This window comes from Schistocerca serialis, chromosome 4, assembly GCF_023864345.2.
Source record: "Schistocerca serialis cubense isolate TAMUIC-IGC-003099 chromosome 4, iqSchSeri2.2, whole genome shotgun sequence".
Classification (NCBI taxonomy): domain Eukaryota; kingdom Metazoa; phylum Arthropoda; class Insecta; order Orthoptera; family Acrididae; genus Schistocerca; species Schistocerca serialis.
Window position 1 is genome coordinate 950164659 of NC_064641.1, and position 16779 is coordinate 950181437.

Consider the following 16779-nt stretch of genomic DNA (forward strand, 5'->3'; position numbering starts at 1 on the left):
GACGAAACATTCAAAATTAGCGCCACAACAAACGCAAGACCAACGATGAACAAGTGAGCAACGACAATAACATAACACCTCTCACTGAGTATGTTGTCAGAAGTGTCTGCTCCGATCACATTTCGCCACATTTTGTGAAAGTGTGTTAGGTGAAGCAATGAGCGGAAATTTGTGAAAAACTGAGTGAAAACAATGTACTAAATAGCAGTTGATCGAGAGACGAACTAGAGACACGAAACAGGACGAAAAATATAATTACAGAAACGTTCATGACCTCTACTCTCGAAACAAAATACGCAATAATTTTCTTCATGACTAGTTTGCACATGACATGCTGTCAAAAAAAAAAGAAAACCGACGAAAACGAGCACTAAAACCGGTGTATAATAATACAGTTCAGTTAGTGATGCAATTTTAAGGTGAGTGTCTAAAAAAAACAAAGCAAATTGCACATATCGTAATTCTTAGGCCTACAGCAGTTAAATTATTGTAAATGTGATATTGCGCTTTACAGAAATAAAAATTTAACCCACTGAAGACGACACACTGGTGTCCAAATATGTCTTGGTAAATACAAAAATAAACTAATTATGTTTGCATAAGGCTGATTTTCAAAACAACCCAGTTGTTAAATCGTAAACAAGGAACAACAAAAAGAGGAGCTTCAAACCTTAGTAAAATTAGTATGTCCAATTCTCACACATATTAGAAAGATGTCAATTCTCTTTTCTTTTTTCCCATTTAACTAGACTGAACCAAAGCTGCGAGTGGCCAGGAACACGTACTACGTTAATAACAGACTGAACCGACTACCTATGGTACACAAGAGAGATCAGAACACTGCTGCAGAAGCAACGAAAATAGCACGCCAGATTTTAAAGAACACACAATCCCCAGGACTGGCGAAGTCTTACATAAGCTCTAAATTTAGCGCGAACTTCAATGCGAGACGCTTTTAATAGTTTCGACAATGGAACTTTGTCTGGATATTGCAGAAAATCCAAATAGATTATGATCGCATGTGAAGTACTCCAGCTGCAAGACACAACCAATACTACTTTTACCGATGACAGTACCACCGAATTGGAATTATTAAATACAGTGTTCCGAAATTCCTTCACCACAGAAAACGAATTACGTATTCCAGTATAAGAATCAAAAACTGCTGCCGGTTTGAGTGACGTGCAAGTAGATATCTTCGGTTAGCAAAACAGTTTAAATCACTTAATAAAAGCAAGTCCTTCAGCCAGATCGTATACGGATGAGATTCGTTTCAAAATATGCTGATGTAATAGTTCCATAGTTAACAATCATATTCAATCAATCACTCGACGAAAGATCCGTACCTACAGACTGGAAAGTTGCACAGGTCACACAGTTACTCAAGAAAGGAAACAGGAGTAATCCGATGAATTGTAGATCCATAACGCTGACGTCGACTTGCAGTAGGATTTTCCAACATATGCTGTGTTCGAACATTATGGATTACGCCGAGGAAAATCATTCGTTTACACACAGCCAGCACGGATTCAGTAAATATTGTTCTTGTGCAACAAACCTGGCTCTTTACTCTCTCGAGTGCTCTCGACTGGCGATTTCAAATTGGTTCTATATTTCTACATTTCCATAACGCTTTTGACTCTATTTCTCACAAGCGACTTTTAATGATACTGCGTACCTATGGAGTATAGTGTCAATAGTGCGACTGGATTCGTAATTTCCTGTCGGAAAGGTCACAGTACGTAGTAATTGAAGAAGCGTCATAGAGTAAAACAGAAGTGATACCTGGTGTTCCCCGAGGAATTGTTATACGCCCACTGCTGTTCATAATCTACATAAACGAAGTAGGAGGCAATGTGAGGAAGCTGTCTTAAATTTTTGCAGATGATGCCATCATTTACCTTTCAAAAAAGTCATCAGAAGATCAAAACCAATTGGAAAATGATTTACAGAAGATATCTGGCAGTCGCCCGTAAAACTTTTAAAAGTGTAAGGTCTCCCAGATGAGTACCAAAAGGAATCCATTAAATTTCGCTCAAATGATGAAGCGCACAAAACTAACTCCATTCTAAGAAATACCTAGGAATTAGAGTTGTGGTCAACAAACGATCACATAGATAATGTTGGGGGGGGGGGGAGAAGAGGGGGTGGGTGGAAGGGAGGCAATAAAAGACTGGGCGGGGCGTGAGTCGTGCTTGGGTAGCTCAGTTGGTAGAGCGCTTGCCCGCGAAAGGCAAAGGTCCCGAGTTCGAGTCTCGGTCCGGCACACAGTTTTAATCTGCCAGGAAGTTTCATATCAGCGCACACTCCGCTGCAGAGTGAAAATCTCATTCTGAAAAGACTGCGTGTTATTGGCAGAACACGTAGAAGATGCAACAGGTCTACGAAAGAGAATGGTTACGCTGCGCTTGTCCGCCATCTGCTGGAGTACTGCTGTGCAGTATGGAATTCTTACCAGGTTCGACTGACGGAGGACATCGAAAAAATCCAAAATAGGGCAGCTCGTTTAGTATTATCGCGAAATAGGGGACACAGTGCCACTTTTATCATAAGCGAATTGGGATGTCTATCAATGAAACAAAGGCGTTTTTCATTACAACGAGATCTGTCTACGAATTTTCAGTGACAAACCTTCTCCTCTGAATATGAAAATATTTTGTTGACACCCACATATATTGTTGATGACGATGACTGCAATAAAATATATTACAGCTCGCACGGAAAGATTTGAGTGTTCGTTTTACATTTGGTGCATAGCTCCTGAGAAATCAGCACCCAGAACAACCACCTCTGGCTATAATAACGGCCTTGATACGCCTGAGAATTGAGTCAAACAGAGCTTGGATGGCGTGTACAGGTTCAGCTGCCCATGTAGCTTCAACACAATACCACATTTCGTCAAAAGTAGTGACTGGCGTATTGTGACGAGCCAGTTGCTCGGCCACCATTGACCAGACGTTTTCAATTGGTGAGAGATATGGAGAATGTGCTGGCCAGGGCAGCAGTCGAACATTTTCTGTATCCAGAAAGGCCCGTACAGGACCTGCAACATGCGGTCGTGCATTATCCTGCTGAAATGTAGGGTTTCGCAGGGATCCAATGAAGGGTAGAGCCACATGTCGAAACATAACTGAAATGTAACGTCCACTGTACAAAGTGCCGTCAATGCGAACAAGAGGTGACCGAGACGTGTAACCAGTGGCACCCCATAACATCACGCCGAGTGATACGCCAGTGTGGCGATGACGAATACACGCTTCCAATGTGCGTTCACCGCGATGTCGCCAAACACGGATGCGACCATCATGATGCTGGAAACAAAACCTGCATTCATCCGAAAAAATTACGTTTTGCCATTCGTGCACCCAGGTTGGTCGTTGAGTACACCACCGCAGGCGCTCATGTCTGTGATGCAGCGTCAAGGGTAACCGCAGCCACGGTCTCCGAACTGATAGTCCATGCTGCTGCAAACGTCGTCGAACTGTTCGTGCAGATGGTTGTTGTCTTGCAAACGTCCCCATGTGTTGACTCAGGGATCGAGACGTGGCTGCACGATACGTTATAGCCATGCGGATTAGATGCCTGTCATCTCGACTGCTAGTGATACGAGGCCGTTGGGATCCAGCACGGCGTTCCGTATTACCCTGCTGAACCCACCGATTTCATATTATGCTAAAAGTCATTGGATCTCGACCAACGCGAGCAGCATTGTCGCGATACGATAAACCGCAATCGCGATAGGCTACAATCCGACCTTTATCAAAGTCGGAAACGTGATGGTACGCATTTCTCCTCCTTACACGAGGCATCACAACAACATTTCACCAGGCAACGCCGGTCAACTGCTGTTTGTGTATGAGAAATCGGCTGGAAACTTTTCTCATATCAGCACGTTGTAGGTGTCGCCACCGGCGCCAACCTTGTGTGAATGCTGTGAAAAGCTAATCATTTGCATATCACAGCATGGTCTTCCTGTCGGTTAAATTTCGCGTCTGTAGCACGTCATCTTCGTGGTGTAGCAATTTTAATGGCCAGTGGTGTAGTTTCACTTTTAATTATTTAGCAACGTTTTTTAAGAACCTGGCACTGTAGTGACATCTAGCGACCATCATGTGCAGTACTCCACCAGCTAGTTCGTCGCCTTCGGTGCAAAGTCATTTGCAGTGCGTCACCGTCATGTTTTTCCGATTATTCCCTTGCTTATTTCCGACAAAATGGCGAGTACTAGGAAACTGAAGCTATCCCTGGAGAAATCTCGATGTGTCTGAAAACTCAGTTTGATACTCCTTCGTTATTCGTTTGTCACTTGTGTGTTCGGAGAATAGTCAGGAATCGCGGCTGTTCCGCTTTCCCTTCATTTATGGAGGTGTTGGACGTAGTCACCTAGCCAGACTTGTGTTTGCCCTTCCATAATGGAGAGTACGATCTTTCCACTCCAGTAAGCAACGAGACTGCTTCGCGACGGGGTTGATGCGTCGGTGTTATTGCTTACCTGTTAAATAGTGCACAGAGTACATACTGCGTTATGCTATTCACCGCGGGGGAGGCGATGGTACAAGGAAGGTAACCGTGCGTGTACACTGACGTCACACTGTAGTGTTGCCATACTGCGCTGTTCGCCGAGAAGCCGTACAAAACAACCGATATGACGTGATATGAGCAAACAGTCACACAGTACGAGTTTATTCGTCGCGCGTGAGGTTTGACGCCGGTGCCACATCATAAAATATTTGGCGTTGTACCTGTTCCTAAAAAGTAGGTACACCCTCGAAAATGAAGCGTGCAAACAGCCGCCAAACTGAAATTTCTGGATTTCTGGATGACATTTTAATGAACGGTTTCTTGGCTTTCGGTGCGTGCATCGCAATAAACATTTATCAACTTGTAAGTAGTTCATAGACTGCGATTCAGTGACATCTGGATGGAAAGCTCCTCAAGGAAGTTCCTGTCAAGTAGCCTGCAATAACAAGCATACGTACGCACGCACGCTCTAACCCATGGTTTATATCACACGCGTAGTAACCTCCCCACTATATTTGGTTCTCTATGTGATATATCCCAACTTTTCCTCCCTCTCTTTAAAGTCTACGTTTTACAAAACCATCTGTCAACAAACCGGTATTCAGCTTAGACTCGTACGCTAACCTCTTACTAACAGAACGTAATTTGAACTTAACTCCAACTGATCTGAATGCAATTTGTCTTTATATTAAAACAATTATATGTCTTTATATTAAAACAATAATCTGCCCCTATCAAAATTTCCACTTACTTCGCAAAAAAAAAAAAAAAAAAAAAAATGGCTCTGAGCATTATGGGACTTAACATTTGAGGTCATCAGTCCCCTAGAACTTAGAACTACTTAAACCTAACTAATCTAAGGACAGCACACAACACCCAGTCATCACGAGGCAGAGAAAATCCCTGACCCCGCCGGGAATCGAACCCGGGGACCCTGACGTGGGAATGTTCAGAGATGTCACTAAACCCGAACAAAGACGTAAACAATCACGCATGAGCAGCGCCTAGTAGACGGAGGAAGTCTGACAGCCGATCAGTTCCAGTCATTCCACCAGGAAGGAGGTACACGGCTCGTTTTGTCTTTAGTTCAACCATGCCTAGACGGTCAATACCGCGGTTCGATCGCGTCCGCATTGTTACTTTGTGCCAGGATGGGCTCTTAACAAGGGAAGTGCCCAGGCGTCTCGGAGTGAACCAAAGCGATGTTGTTCGGGCATGGGGGAGATACACAGAAACAGTCGATGACTTGCCTAGCTCAGACCGCCTAAGGGCTACTACTGAAGTGGATGACCGCTACCTATTGATTGTGGCTCGGAGGAACCCTGACAGCAACGCCACCATGTTGAATAATGCTTTTCGTGCAGCCACAGGACGTTGTCTTGCGACTCAAACGGTGCACAGTAGGCTGCATGTTTCGCAACTTCACTCCCGACGTCCATGGCGAGGTCCGTCTTTCCAACCACGACACTATGCAGCGCGGTACAGATGGGCCCAGCAACATGCCCAACGAACCGATCAGGATTGTCATCACGTTCTCTTCACCGATAAGTGTCGCATATTCCTCTCAACCAGACAATCGTCGGAGACGTGTTTGGAGGCAACCCGGTCAGGCTGAACGCCTTAGACACACTGTCCAGCGAGTGCAGCAAGGTGGAGCTTCCCTGCTGTTTTGGGGTGGCATTGTGTAGGACCAACGTACGCCAGAGGTAGTCATGGAAGGCGCCGTAACGTCTGTACGATACCTGAATGCCACCCTCCGATCGATAGTGCAACCATATCGACAGCATATTGACGAGGCATTCGTCTTCCTGGACGACAATTCGCGCCCCCATTGTGCACATCTTGTGAATGACTTCCCTCAGGATAACGACATCGCTCGAGTAGAGTGGCCAGCATGTTCTCCAGGTATGAACCCTATCGAACATGCCTGGGATAGACTGAAAAGGGCTGTTTATGGACGACGTGTCCCACCAATGCCTTTGAGGAGTGGGATAATCTGGACCAACAGTGCCTTGATGAACTTGTGGATAGTGTGCCACGACGAATACAGGCATGCGTCAATGCAAGAGGACATGCTGCTGGGTATTAGAGGTACCAGAGTGTACAGCAGTCTGGACCACCACCTACGAATCTCCCTCTCTGTATGGTGGTAAAACATGCAATGCGTGGTTTTCATGAGCAATAAAATGGCGGAAATGATGTTTACGTTGGTCTCTATTCCAGTTTTCGAAATCGAGGTGATGCAAAACTTTTTTTGGTGTGTATGTATCTTAAGGCATGACTCAGGGAAGTGATGTGGTCTTTCAGCTCTGAGCAAGTTAAGTAGCTGACAGAAATCATTTCTAGCTGCGTAGTGCTGCAGTCTTACACCAAACTCCTTCTCTTCAAAACATAACATTATTCAAAATTTATTTTCTCTTCACTTTCTAGTATAGCCATCTTACTCATCCTTGATGTCCTTTACAGTATTCTTCATCTAGCAGATACAAAGGTAACACAGCACTACTGACTACGTCCCTCGCCTACCACACTTCAACTAAAAATGTATCAGACTGCGTTGAGACAAAGACTGTGCCACGACAAGACCAGAGGTTGTTTAGCAGTAACGTGATTTGCTCCCTCCCTCTCTCTCTCTCTCTCTCTCTCTCTCTCTCTCTCTCTCTCTCTCTCTCTCTCTGACGTACGCATCGATAACATGACAAAACCAAGATGACATGACCACTTTACAGTATGTGATTTTAGTATAAAGGATGTGCGATATACATCATTGGCCAATAAAATTGCTACACCACGAAGATGACGTGCTACAGACGCGAAATTTAACCGACAGGAAGACCATGCTGTGATATGCAAATGATTAGCTTTTCAGAGCATTCACACTAGGTTGACGCCGGTGGTGACACCTACAACGTGCTGACATGAGGAAAGTTTCCAGCCGATTTCTCATACACAAACAGCAGTTGACCGGCGTTGCCTGGTGAAACGTAATTGTGATGCCTCGTGTAAGGAGGAGAAATGCGTACCATCACGTTTCCGACTTTGATAAATGTCGGATTGTAGCCTATCGGGATTGCGACTTATCGTATCGCGACATTGCTGCTCGCGTTGGTCGAGATCCAATGACTGTTACCAGAATATGGAATCGGTGGGTTCAGGAGGGTAATACGGAACACCGTGCTGGATGCCAACGGCCTCGTATCACTAGCAGTCGAGATGACAGGCATCTAATCCGCATGGCTGTAACGGATCGTGCAGCCACGTCTCGATCCTTGAGTCAACACATGGGGACGTTTGCAAGACAACAACCATCTGCACGAACAGTTCGACGACGTTTGCAGCAGCATGGACTGTCAGCTCGGACACCATGGCTGCAGTTACCCTTGACGCTGCACCACAGACAGGAGCGCCTGCGATGGTGTACTTAACGACCAACCTGGGTGCACGAATGGCAAAACGTCATTTTTTCGGATGAATGCAGGTTCTGTTTACAGCATCATGGTGGTCGCATCCGTGTTTGGGGACATCGCGGTGAACGCACATTGGAAGCGTGTATTGGTAATCGCCATACTGGCTTATCATCGGGCATGATGGTAAGGGGTGCCATTGGTTACACGTCTCGGTCACCTCTTGTTCGCATTGACAGCAGTTTCATTTCAGATGTGTTACGACCTGTGGCTCTACCCTTCATTCGATCCCTGCGAAACCCTACATTTCAGCAGGATAATGCAGGACCTCACGTTGCAGGTCCTGTGCGGGCCTTTCTGGATACAGATAATGTTCGACTACTGCCCTGGCCAGCACATTCTCCAGATCTCTCACCAATTGAAAACGTCTGGTCAATGGTCGCCGAGCAACTGGCTCGTCAAAATACGCTAGTCACTATTCTTGATGAACTGTGGTATCGTGCTTTGCCTGTACACGCCATCCAAGCTCTGTTTGACTCAAAGCCCAGGCGTATCAAGGCCGTTATTACGGCCAGAGGTGGTGGTTCTGGGTACTGATTTCTCAGGATCTATGCTCCCAAATTGCGTGAAAATGTAATCACATGTCAGTTCTAGTATAATATATTTGTCCAATGAATACGCGTTTATCATCTGCATTTCTTCTTGGTGTAGCAATTTTAATGGCCAGTACTGTAACATAGACGCTCAGTCGGCAAGTATCGCGTGTAGATGACGGCAAGGTACGCTTTGCAGGCACGGTGCTCTGTAAGCGGCTGGCGCGGCTGGACACGTGACACTAATGAAGAACTTGGCTTCAAGTGGCGACCTACACAACGTGTTTTTAAAATATTTCTCATCACTATGTTTACATTCGGCACATCTTCCGAAAGACGAAAATCGAATTTCGGAAATCGTATCTCGCTGTCATGTTTAGATGTTAAGGCCTGAAGCGGATTTTCTAGCCCAGTTAGATATGGCGTCTGGAAACCAGCTGATCCAGTTTCTTATTCAGTCAACACAATCGTTATTTCTCTTCACTTAAATACTACAGGTTGACAGCTTCATGCTTCGTCGAATATTTATGCTCCTCCTTGACTGCACAATAAGTCGGTATTAACTGAATACTCTGAAAACACGACGTAACTTGACAATCCAAGCACGTTTCAAAACCGATTGGAATCGAAAATCTATTGAGGATTTGGAAAACTGACAACTAGAAGCGGATTTCCAGAATCGATTTTGAATTGTTTACATGACCACCCAGAAGCGGTGTTGAGAAATCAGTTTACGTAATCTGGTTTTGGGAATCCCGTATAAACGGAATGAATCTGACAAGAGGTAGTAGTGGTCAGAAGTGGAAACAAGTCCTGTAAACGAGTCGAGAAACCAATACTAGTCACGATTCGGGCCATTTGACTTGTTCTGAGAACGATCGGGTACTCAGTGTAGATGGCTGTCATCCGGGCGACGTTCACCGCTAATGTCTTTTTGGTTGTGTACATCTCAGTACTTAGGCCTCTGATGGTTTCGCAGTTGTCAGACGTAGCACTAACTTGAATCCGCCACAAGAGCCGTTCCGCACGTACTTTTCTGAGGCGATGCTTCCATCAGAAAGAGATTAACGATCCACGGGGCGCGACCAGGGTAATAAGTGTAAATGAGTCCTAATGTTCCACGCTGGTAACCAACGGCATTAAACGAGAGTCGCGTCTCATTTACGCCGAGCTACAACCTCAACGCAGCGTTATACGTCAAAAAACCTTTAGCATGTTGATCGAGCGACTTACAGTCACGGGATTCTTCGGAAGAAGAACACGCGGTCACTTTAAACCTAACGCAGCTCATCTCGTTCGCTGCGTTGGGAGGCGCGGGTGTTTAGAAGAGAGAAGACTGTTCTCGCACAAGTGTGAGAAGAATTGGAGAGGTTGGAGGTACCAACCAGTTCTACAGTATCAGTCGCTTCATTCGCATCATAGCGCGTGCACACTGTCCCAACCGCAGGTCCACTGTGCCGCATGTTCAGTGCTGCCAACAGGTCTTAAGACGGAGCGGTGAAGACCTGCAGTCCGCAGCTTTACGGACGGGGTACACACACAGGGATTATCTGTGGGCAGATGCAAGTGTTCGAACGACGCGTTCATACGGCAAGAAAACTAAGCAACTATCTTTCGCTTATCACAGGTAAAGCAAACAGTTTATAATTTCGAATGTGTCAAAATATTATTCATTTTAATATTATGGCTTGCAAATAATTTTGTGTATGTAATATTCAGTTTTTATTATCATGGCACGCCTGTTTTTGCTACGGTGTTGTTATTTACTCTCCTAATCGTTTGACTTTGCTTCGCCACAGTAGTATGTAAGATTTCGTTTTTATTAATTTTTCTGTACTTATAATGACATGTTTAAAATCAATTTTTTCGTGTCGAAATTCCTACATTGCTGTTATTTTACCTATTTAAATGTCCATTGCATCATTACGTAGAACGTTTGGTTGTTTTTACAATGCCAGTTTCAGACTTCTGTATTCGATGTAAAAGCGGAAACCGGTCTTGGAGCACAATAAAAACTCTTCAACAACTGGAGAGGGTATTCAGTCAGTTCAGTACACAGCAGGCGCTGCTGTGCAGACGTGGAGAAGCTAACAGGGCATTGCGCTACCTAGAATGCCTCAAATGCAATTTTTTTTGTCATCAATCTACTGACTGGTTTGATGCGGCTCGCCACGAATTCCTTTCCTGTGCTAACCTCTTCATCTCAGAGTACCACTTGCAACCTACGTCCTCAATTATTTGCTTGACGTATTACAATCTCTGTCTTCCTCTACAGTTTTTGCCCTCTGCAGCTCCCTCTAGTACCATGGAAGTCATTCCCTCATGTCTTAGCAGATGTCCTATCATCCTGTCCCTTCTCCTTATCAGTGTTTTCCACATATTCCTTTCCTCTCCGATTCTGCGTAGAACCTCCTCATTCCTTACCTTATCAGTCCACCTAATTTTCAACATTCGTCTATAGCACATCTCAAATGCTTCGATTCTCTTCTATTCCGGTTTTCCCACAGTCCATGTTTCACTACCATACAATGCTGTACTCCAGACGTACATCCTCAGAAATTTCTTCCTCAAATTAAGGCCGGTATTTGATACTAGTAGACCTCTCTTGGCCAGAAATGCCTTTTTTGCCATAGCGAGTCTGCTGTTGATGTCCTCCTTGCTCCGTCCGCCATTGGTTATTTTACTGCCTAGGTAGCAGAATTCCTTAACTTCATTGACTTCGTGACCATCAATCCTGATGTTAAGTTTCTCGCTGTTCTCATTTCTACTACTTCTCATTACCTTCGTCTTTCTCCGATTTACTCTCAAACCATACTGTGTACTCATTAGACTGTTCATTCCGTTCAGCAGATCATTTAATTCTTCTTCACTTCCACTCAGGATAGCAATGTCATCAGCGAATCGTATCATTGACATCCTTTCACCTTGTATTTTAATTCCACTCCTGAACCCTTCTTTTATTTCCATCATTGCTTCCTCGATGTACAGATTGAAGAGTAGGGGCGAAAGGCTACTGCCTTGTCTTACACCCTTCTTAATACGAGCACTTCGTTCTTGATCGTCCACTCTTATTATTCCCTCTTGGTTGTTGTACATATTGTATATGACCCGTCTCTCCCTATAGCTTACCCCTACTTTTTTCAGAATCTCGAACAGCTTGCACCATTTTATATTGTCGAACGCTTTTTCCGGGTCGACAAATCCTATGAAAGTATCTTGATTTTTCTTTAGCCTTGCTTCCATTATTAGCCGTAACTTCAGAATTGCCTCTCTCGTCCCTTTACTTTTCCTAAAGCCAAACTGATCGTCACCTAGCGCATTCTCAATTTTCTTTTCATTCTTCTGTATATTATTCTTGTAAGCAGCTTCGATGCATGAGCTGTTAAGCTGATTGTGCGATAATTCTCGCACTTGTCAGCTCTTGCCGTCTTCGGAATTGTGTGGATGATGCTTTTCCGAAAGTCAGATGGTATGTCGCCAGACTCATATATTCTACACACCAACGTAAATAGTCGTTTTGTTGCCACTTCCCCTTATGATTTTAGAAATTCTGATGGAATGTTATCTATCCCTTCTGCCGTATTTGACCGTAAGTCCTCCAAAGCTCTTTTAAATTCCGATTCTAATACTGGATCCCCTATTTCTTCTAAATCGACTCCTGTTTCTTCTTCTATCACATCAGACAAACCTTCACCCTCATAGAGGCTCTCAATGTATTCTTTCCACCTATCTGCTCTCTCCTCTGCATTTAACAGCAGAATTCCCGTTGCACTCTTAATATTACCACCGTTGCTTTTAATGTCACCAAAGGTTTTGACTTTCCTGTATGCTGAGTCTGTTCTTCCGACAATCATATCGTTTTCGATGTCTTCACATTTTTTCTGCAGCCATTTCGTCTTAGCTTCCCTGCACTACCTATTTATTTCATTCCTCAGCGACTTGTATTTCTGTATTCCTGATTTTCCCGGAACATGTTTGTACTTCCGCCTTTCATCAATCATTTGAAGTATTTCTTCTGTTACCCATGGTTTCTTCGCAGCTACCTTCTTTGTACCTATGTTTTCCTTCCCAACTTCTGTGATGGCCATTTTTAGAGATGTCCATTCCTCTTCAACTGTACCGCCTACTGCGCTATTCCTTATTGCTGTATCTATAGCGTTAGAGAACTTCAAACGTATCTCGTCATTCCTTAGTACTTCCGTATCCCACTTCTTTGCGTATTGATTCTTCCTGACTAATGTCTTGAACTTCAGCCTACTCTTCATCACTACTATATTGTGATCTGAGTCTATATCTGCTCCTGGGTACGCCTTACAATCCAGTATCTGATTTCGGAATCTCTGTCTGACCATGATGTAATCTAATTGAAATCTTCCCGTATCTCCCGGCCTTTTCCAAGTATACCTCCTCCTCTTGTGATTCTTGAACAGGGTATTCGCTATTACTAGCTGAAACTTGTTACAGAACTCAATTAGTCTTTCTCCTCTTTCATTCCTTGTCCCAAGCCCATATTCTCCTGTAACCTTTTCTTCTACTCCTTCCCCTACAACTGCATTCCAGTCGCCCATGACTATTAAATTTTCGTCCCCCATTACATACTGCATTACCCTTTCAATATCCTCATAAACTTTCTCTATCTGTTCATCTTCAGCTTGTGACGACGGCATGTATACCTGAACTATCGCTGTCGGTGTTGGTCTGCTGTCGATTCTGATTAGAACAACCCGGTCATTTAACTGTTCACAGTAACACACCCTCTGCCCTACCTTCCTATTCATTACGAATCCTACACCTGTTATACCATTTTCTGCTGTTGTTGATATTACCCGATACTCATCTGACCAGAAATCCTTGTCTTCTTTCCACTTCACTTTACTGACCCCTACTATATCTAGATTGAGCCTTTGCATTTCCCTTTTCAGATTTTCTAGTTTCCCTACCACTTTCAAGCTTCTGACATTCCACGCCCCGACTCGTAGAACGTTATCCTTTCGTTGATTATTCAATCTTTTTTTCATAGTAACCTCCCCCTTGGCAGTCCCCTCCCGGAGATCCGAATGGGGGACTATTCCGGAATCTTTTGCCAATGGAGAGATCATCATGACACTTCTTCAACTACAGGCCACATGTCCTGTGGATACACGTTACGTGTCTTTAATGCAGTGGTTTCCATTGCCTTCTGGATCCTCATGTTGCTGATCATTGCTGATTCTTCCGCCTTTAGGGGCAATTTCCCACCCCTAGGACAAGAGAGTGCCCTAAACCTCTATCCGTTCCTCCGACCTCTTTGACAAGGCCGATGGCAGAATGAGGCTGACTTCTTATGCCGGAAGTCTTCGGCCGCCAATGCTGATTATTTATCAAAATTTAGGCAGTGGCGGGGATCGAACCCGGGACCGAAGACGTTTTGATTATGAATCAAAGACGCTACCCCTAGATCACGGGTACAGCGCCCACGTGCTATTGCACTAACATAATACCTGATTTTTACGTTTATTAAAACTGATCTTCATTATACATGTCGTTGGAGACTTGTTCCGCATCCTCAGTCTTTCGGACTTTGGTTACATTTACTCCTCCATTTAACCCACTGATTAGAATAATTTTTGCAGGATACTTGACTTTTTTAAAATTTGCTGAGCCTTTCCAATTCTGTTTTTAGCGTTTTCGAAGCACCCTAAATCTACTTCGTTTTGGGTATAGATGCTTTTGGCCTGTTTTCTCAGCCATTTTTCCGAGGAGGTTATCTGAATCAAGGCTAAATTCATATTCGTGGTACAACAGTATTAGAGTAAGAGCATATAAACGAAGATGAAGAAAATTAAACGTGGCCTTGTGAGACGAACGATCCCGATATTCGCTTTAAGTGATACACACAGGCCGGCCTGAGTGACCGAGCGGTTCTAGGCGCTTCAGTGAGGAACCGCGCGACCGCTACGGTCGCAGGTTCGAATCCTGCCTCGGGCATGGATGTGTGTGATGTCCTTAGGTTAGTTAGGTTTAAGTAGTTCTAAGTTCTAGGGCACTGATGACCTAAGCTGTTAAGTCCCATAGTGCTCAGAGCCATTTGAACCATTTGATACACACAAGCAAAGGAGTTCGTAACGGAAATGCATCAGGACCATATGAGATACCTATAATATTCTACAAAGATTATGCTAGAGCACTTGCCTTCTTCTACTTGCAGTTTATCGTAGATCGCTAGAGCAACGAAGGGTGCCTAGCGACTGGCAAAAAAGTGCGGCTCATTCCCGTATAATGAAGTGCCGCAGGACAGGTGGACGTAACTACAGACATACATCTTTGACCTCATTCTGTTTTAGAATTAGGGAACGTTTTTTTGCTCAAGAAATATGACACTTTTGGATAACGATAATCTTCTCCATAAAAATCAACATGGATTCCGTAAGCAGAGATCTTGAGAAACTCGGCTCAGTGGGATTCATAGCGGCGCTCAGGCAGACGCCGCGTTCCTTGACTTCGGGGAGGCATTGGACACGGTGCCGCGCTGCCTCCTAGTGAAGAAGATACGAGCTTATGAAGAATCTGACCAGAATTGCGACCGGATTCAAGTCTTCCTTGGAGACAGAAAACACGTCACCATTGACGGAAGAAAATCGACAGGCGCAGAGGTTATTTCCGGAGTACCACAAGGGAGTGTCATAGGACCGTTACTGTTTACAACGTTCATAAACAATGTAGTGGGGCGGCAGCGTCGGATGTTCGTCAGTACTGTTGACAGATGATGCGGTAGCAGCCCCAGAAGACGGTATCGATTTGGAGATGACCTGCTGAGAACTGATGAATGGTGCAGGGTGTGGCAGTCGACCCCTGATGTGAATGAAAGTAATACATTGAACTTACGCAAGATAAGGGCTACGCTATTGATGACAAACTGCTGGAAGCAATATACACTGTAAAATATCTAGGAGTCGTCTAACTATAGAGAGCGAGAGTAAGTGGAATAACGACATAAAACGAATAGAACGAAAAGCAGATGGCAGACAGATTGAGAGGAAGAATCTTAAGAAAATGTAACTCGTCTACACCTACATCTACATTTATACTCCGCAAACCACCCAACGGTGTGTGGCGGAGGGCACTTTACGTGCCACTGTCATTACCTCCGTTTTCTGTTCCAGTCGCGTATGGTTCGCGGGAAGAACGACTGTCCGAAAGCCTCCGTGCGCGCTCGAATCTCTCTAATTTTACTTTCCTGATCTCCTCGGGAGGTATAAGTAGGGGGAAGCAATATATTCGATACCTCATCCAGAAACGCACCCTCTCGAAACCTGGCGAGCAAGCTACACCGCGATGCAGAGCGCCTCTCTAGCACAGTCTGCCACTTGAGTTTGCTAAACATCTCCGTACCGCTATCACTCTTACCAAATAACCCTGTGACGAAACCCGCCGCTCTTCTTTGGATCTTCTCTCTCTCCTCTGTCAACCCGATCTGGTACGGATCCCACTCTGATGAGCAATACTCAAGTATAGGTCGAACGAGTGTTATGTAAGCCACCTTCTTTGTTGATAGACTGCATTTTCTAAGGACTCTCCCAATGAATCTCAACCTGGCATCCGCCTTACCAACAATTAATTTTATATGATCATTCCACTTCAAATCGTTCCGCACGCATACTCCCAGATATTTTACATAAGTAACTGCTACCAGTGTTTGTTCCGCTATCATATAATCATACAAGACAGGATCCTTCTTTCTATGTATTCGCAATATATTACATTTGTCTATGTTAAGGGTCAGTTGCCACTCTCTGCACCAAGTGCCTATCCGCTGCAGATCCACGAAGGAAGTGGCTTGTAAGGCGATTGTTAGACCAATTCTTGAGTACTGTTCATCAGTGTGGGATCCTGATGATCCTGATGATAGAACAGATAGAGAAGATCCGAAGAAGAGCACCGAGTTTCGTCACGTGATAGTTTAGCAGCCCCAAATGCGTTACAGAGATGCTCGACAAACTGCATTGGCAGTCGTTACAAGAGAGGCGTTGTGCCTCGCGGAGAGGTGTTCTATTGAAATTTCCAGAGAGTGCATTCCGGGAACAGTCGGGAAACGTACTAGTTCCTCTCACATGTACAGGGTGAAAAGTATTTAAACCGACAAACTCTGTGACGTTGTAGGGGACATCAAAACAAATATTTTTCCCTAATGTCAGTTTTTCCTATGAGGATTATTTATGAGGATTATTTAAACCGGTGGAGGCCGTATTACGCTCTTCAGTTGTAGGCAACTGCTGTCAACC

The 16779-nt window shown here is 44.5% G+C and overlaps 1 protein-coding gene and 1 non-coding gene across 4 annotated transcripts in view; both read left to right on the forward strand.

Annotated features, from left to right (window-relative positions):
* LOC126473608 (GTP-binding protein GEM-like) overlaps positions 1 to 16779 on the forward strand; it is a 460931-nt gene that overhangs the window by 172461 nt on the left and 271691 nt on the right. The window lies entirely within an intron of this gene.
* Positions 2193 to 2267, forward strand: Trnas-cga (transfer RNA serine (anticodon CGA)). The gene has a single exon. It is a non-coding gene; the product is annotated as a tRNA-Ser (tRNA).